The following is a 6,000-nucleotide window of genomic DNA, read 5'->3' as shown; positions in this document are numbered from 1 at the left end:
TTTGTAAGACATTTATCTGCGGGTAAGCACAGGGGAGAGGCAGCTTGGGTACAGCCTGTGATGTTGGATGGAGTTTTAAAATCACAGCTCTGTGTGCAACAAGTCACAGAGAAGAAGCTTCCCTTTGCAATATAGAGCTTTTCTACCACATGGCTCTGCCTGAGCCAGAAGTGTCAGAGATGCCTGTGTATGCTTCTGCCTGTATGGACCTGGTCAGGTTGTTAGGATGCCTCTGCCAGACACCGAGTGCAGGAGCAGAGGGGGACAGCAGTCTCTGGCTTCTCTGTCTGTGAGCGTTGCTGCCCTCTCCTGGCTTAAATGCAGATAAGACAGAGGGAAAACAACTCGGGAAGGACTAGGGTGTCAGCAGGGTATGCAGGGATGCAAGGCAGAAGGGAAGATGCCCAGCCTGATGCTGATTTGGGAGGAGCAGCCTCATCTGTGCTTCCTGCAGATGCTCACCCCAAATCATCACATCCACTGGGTTCCTGCTGATCAGCTCTTGCTTCCCAGAAGTAAGATCTGCAAAGATGTCAGGATCTGTCTGCAGAGGTCTCCTGGGCTTCTCTGGGATGTGGGAACAGGGCTGCAGGTGATTCCTCTTGAAGGCTGGACTTTCACCTTGAAAACAGGATGATTTTTGCACTGCTTCTAAGAACTGGGGCTTCATAATGATCTCACAACCAGAGAATCACAAAATCACTTAGGTTGGAAAAGACCTCTAAGATGATCTAGTCCAATCTTTAACCTAGCACTGCCAAGTCCACCATTAAACCATGTCCCTAAGCTAACCATGCAGCAAGGGATTAGGACTTGCTTCTGCCCAGCATTTTCTGCCCTAGGACATATCTGCTCTTCTGTCTGTGCTTCTCCTCCTCTGTTGGTGAATCTCTGAACTGCAGGACAAGTTCTATAAGAGCAAATAAATTGAGCTAACATCTGTTTTCTGTCCCTGAAGCAAACTGTCTCAACGAAGATTGGGTTCACATGGCCAAACTCTCACTCTCCTTTTCACTCTTCAGTCAAGAGGCATATCCCTAGTGCCTTCTGGGACTCATTTATGGCCTGAGATAACTTACAAGGTAAGCCAAAGCATGAACAGAGAAGTTGGCAGGGAGAATCCTTTGTAAAACATCCTGAGGATTTTGCTTCCAATAGTGAAAGGTGAAATATGGAAGAATTTGTGTCTGCCAAGCTGTTGGACCAGAAAGAACACATACCTTTTGTGGCTTATTATCATGAATCAGATGTGTCCAGAAACATGGGGTTGCTCTTCAATTCATGTGACATGGTCTCTGGAAGATGACCATCCCAACCAAGTGACCATGCCTAAGGGAGCAAGGTGTCCAGGTGCACCATTGCATGGCAATGAAGCATCAGGGAAGGCAATGAAAGTGTCCTGCTGTGGTGCCAGGTTATCCCTTGGCACAATGTCTCTTATTGAGGTGTCCAAATCTTCACAAAATCAGCTCTCACCTTAACAGAGCTCACCCCTGTGAAAGGCAACTTCACCAACTTCATCTGGCAACCCCCTCAGAAGAGGGAAAAAAAAATAAAATTGGAATCCTCTCCCTCTCCTTTCCATTGCAAGGGAAGAAATAAAATTAGCCCTTGGAAATAAGCAAAAAACTGTGCTAATGATCATTTTATCTTAAGTCAAGCAACTCAAGCGAATCATCCTGCACACACTTGAACCCCCCTGACTGAAGGTCAGCCAAAAGAGAAGAGAGCTATTTAGAAAAGAACAGAGGTAAGTGGATAAATGATAGCTAATCACATGAAGAATTGAAGAAAAATGAAAGGGGAGTTCTGAAAATAAAGGGAAGCATCCAAAGCCTATTAAGGAGCACTCAGACTCTGGAAACCTTTGTGTATGAAGCTGTACAGAGCCTGCATTTCTTGATCTGAGTATGAGTCACCCCCATAGCCTCCAAACTCACCATTTTATTTTCTCTCTGAGTCAAACGTGCCTTTCCAAGAAGGTAGCAGTTTCTCCACCTGCACCAAGCACATTTTTTTTATCTCCAGCACACTTGAATCTTCAAGCAGTTTGCAAACATGATGGGGAATTTCTTCCTGCAGCAGATATAGAGACTTGGAAGGGATGCAGAACTGTCCATGTTTAATGGTGGGTCAGCTGAAACTCAGACTGGGTTTGCTCCTTCATCCACTGTCACACAGCAAATGCCAAGCATTTCTGTTCCTGGCAGCGCAGCCAACAGTCGTGATTCCTTGGAGCCGAAAATAGGCTGGTGCTGGCAGCAGCTGATGCTTTTGCTCACAGTTCCCGACTGAGTGGGCTACCTAGAGAAAGCAGATGGCCAGGGAGGAACTCCAGCAATTTGCTACAAAACAGCTAAAAGTCCCCTTTCCCCCACTGCTGTAAGAGCTCATGATTTCATGACACCTAGTGGGCAAGTCAGGCAGAGTGAGCTGTGCAGAAAGTCCTTCGAAACACACCACAAAAACTGGGCTTGTATGCATTGCTATTTGGATCCCCTGAAAACAAACAAACAAACAAACAAACAAATAAATAAATTAAAAAGAAAACAACACTGTTTTTCTCCCTTGAAGGAGTTGCAACTTCAGTAGTCATTACAGGTGGAAAAAGGGAAAGAGAACAGTTTTATGGAGAGTACAAGTGATTTGAGGAAAATCTTGCAATGGGTTAGCTTGATAGATCTGAAGTTACAACCAGGGCTGTAAGGCCCTAGACTGAACCCTCTTCAGCAGTTTGTCCTGCCTCCTCGTTTGAAGATTTGAGGTTTCTGAACAGATGCATCACCTATAAGTACAAAAGAATGAGTAAAATTTCCTAGGAGAGACTTGTGGACCTATTTTGCCTAATGAATGAGAGAAACCAGGATGGTTACCAACAGGTAAAGTGTGACACCAACACATTTAATCAAGCATGCAATGTTTCACCATCCAGTGTTAGAGACAGACAGAAAATAACACTATTCATTCCGTATTCATAGACTTTTAAACCAATTTATAGATTCATATTCCCTAGTTTAGATGACTTCCCAAGGATAAAGCACTTATTTTCCTAAAAACTGTTTAACAGTCTCCATTTCTTATAAAAGAAAGTTCTGGTAATTTATTTGGCTGGATATGTCAACCTCTGGGCAGATGAAACCCATCTCAATGGCCAGGCATCCAGCCCTACCTGCTGAAGAACACTGCCAACTTTAACATAGAGCCATGCTATCATTTATTGATCTATTTACTGTCTCAAAAGCTGGTGAAGGAAATGGCCAAATGTAAGATGGATTTGCAGGTCTGAAGTCCTCTGGTGTTTCACAGTGGATGGCCTAACTCTGATGCTTTGGTTGAGGCTTATTCTTAGCAGAGGAAGTCAGCAGTTTTGCAGACTTCTGAAGTTGTAGAGGATAAAACCAGTGATGGTAATGCAACAATGTAAGAGAGGTCCGATTTCATACTTCATGGACCTCCTGGGTGGACATTACATCCTTCTTACATCCTTCTCTTTTTCATTCTTCCTTTATTTCTACTAGTATCTCTAAATACACTCTTTGGCTCTTCAGTGGCTTTAACATACATCCAATGTCTTTGCTTTCCTGCACAGACAATTACTTACTTCATTCTTCATCCTCCTGTAAATTGCAAAGGCAATTTAGTTCAGTTGCAAAAGCCAATTTTTAACCTATACCTAAAGATTTTCCCTGAACCACCTCATCAAGAGAATCCCAGGAGTTCCTATTTGCTTTCAGAGATGACCTTACTGATTGCTGTTGTGTTGTCTTGCTTTACCATCTGAACCTGGCTGTTCCTTCCCAGAGATGTTTCTGTTCCCAACTTCCTGAGTTGTAGAGGAAAAAAAATTAAACAAAACTTTTGCCTTTGAGCCAAGCACAAATTAGGCAGCTGAGCAGACATAAATGCTCACTGGTCCAAGGGAGAGTGGATTTGTAATCAAAATTACTGTGGAATAAAAGCATCATTCCTACTCTGTTCTCTAATTTAAACATTGTCTCCTGTTCCTTTTCCCTTTTTATTTGACTAATTCAGTTACCTTTGGTCTAAGGGCAAGGAAATCTCATTTGCATATTTTAGAGGACATTAATTACAAGTCCTTTCACTTCAAGTCCTGATACTCCCATGCTGACTAGGAGCCTCAGTCTGACTGCAGTCCTGGTTCCTCAGAGGGTCGTTAATTATTGAGCCTATTGAACTATAGCTGAACATAATGAGTTCAGCAATGAGCAATGCCTCCCTGGGGGTACAGCCCAGGGAGAGGAGAGGAGAGGTAGTGGAAAGGGGACAAGTCACACAGCAGCAATCCCAGTTTGAAAAAAGGTATGACCATGAGAGGGCCAGAACATGTATCCTAATGAATTATTAGGGCACATTGAAGCTCCCAAATCCTGCCAAGACTGGCTGTCCCACCAGAGTCAGTAGATTCAGGATTCCAGCCCATACATAATTCTATCATACACTGACATGAGCACCCCTTTTCTCACCCAGTTCTTCTGCTGTACTTACAGGTGAAATGCAGGAGCCCATTTGGCCCATAAATTTTTTCAAGGTAAATATTTTGAGTCTTCTCAGTGCAGACATGAAATAATTTCAGTTACCATGTCTGTGGTGTTGGTGGCCTTGTGTACTGCTTCAGATGAGGTGTCCCACCTTCCAGTGCTGGCAACCAGTTGCTAGCTGACCTGTTGAAGGTCATCTTATGTGAGCAGTCACCTCTTGTTGTACCTGACAGAAGTCTGAAGAATTTGTTTGGAGAATATCAAACAAAGGCTCTTTTGGCAATTCTCTTGCCTTTTTTTCTTTGGACTGCTCACCTTCCTTACATTTGTATTTTCTGGGCTCCACTGTTAGGCAAGGAAGAGTGTTGAGTTAAGCTTGACCATAATGTTACTGACCATACTGTTATTTTTCACCCTTGTATTTATGTTTTTACCCTGCAGTTGCTCAGGTTCAGAAGTTACATCTAAGCTGCTCCACTAAAAGTTTCCAGCTCTGTTTTCTGTCTCACTGGTACAAAATAACCTAACATAAAACCTCTCTATCCTGAAAATCAGGGTGATTGTGTACAAGCTTTCTTCACCCAACTGATACCCGACAATTTTCTAGGAGACTGTTAGCTTCCAAAGGCAAAGAAAACATGAAATGGACAACTCCAAAAATACAATAAGGCACAGAGTTTATTTTTATGCCTTGAAAATATTACCTGAACTGTTCTTATGAAATGAAGCTTGGGATGAACTCACTTGCAGTTGGTTCATCCAGACCATGGGCATGAAAGCTTGCACTCATTTTCTGGTACTGAAAATATTCAAGATCTCTCCTATCTGGAGAGCTCTCTGATTCCAATTATCCTGTCCATGTAGATGGAGGGTGGATGAGTCTGGTCTTCATTCAGGATCTGGACCAAACCTGACCTTATGTGTGGATTTAGATTTTGTGCTCTAGGTTATAAAAGATTTCAGTTGCTTAGAGAACACTCTCCACCTGAAAAGCTCATTTTCCGAGCCTTGCCCAACACCGTTTGGAAGACAGGCCCAAAAGGATGGAAGGTGTCTTAAGAGGTCATCTGATCAATCCCCAAGCAAGACAGAGTTTACTGTTCCTGTGCTTGACTTCCCTCAGAAAGTATTGCAACTCATCTGTCCTTTGGCACTGGCAGTAAGCTCGGGGTGCTATTTATGGAGGTAAGCTATGGCAGTGCAGGGATGGCTGAGGGATGTTTGTATGGCAGTCTGTCAACAGCAGTTAAATTTAAGGCTCTGCTGTGATTTATTTATGACGTGTTTCCAGATGTCATGCATAGAAATCATTTACTTAATAAATAATACAAATAAACAGCTATCCAAGTGCCTTGTGTCAGCACATACAGAGCGACATCCTGTGAGAAAGCTGGAGGATTTCAAGCAGTTTTGCTCTTGAGGTCTTCCTGAAGCCATCTTCACAACGAGTGACTAAGGGATGGGCAATTCCTTTTTCAGATGTGTATCTGTCCTTTCAGAG

Source organism: Aythya ferina, assembly GCF_964211825.1.
Source record: "Aythya ferina genome assembly, chromosome: 2".
Classification (NCBI taxonomy): domain Eukaryota; kingdom Metazoa; phylum Chordata; class Aves; order Anseriformes; family Anatidae; genus Aythya; species Aythya ferina.
The sequence above is the reverse complement of the archived record's forward strand: the minus strand, read 5'-3'. Positions refer to the sequence as shown.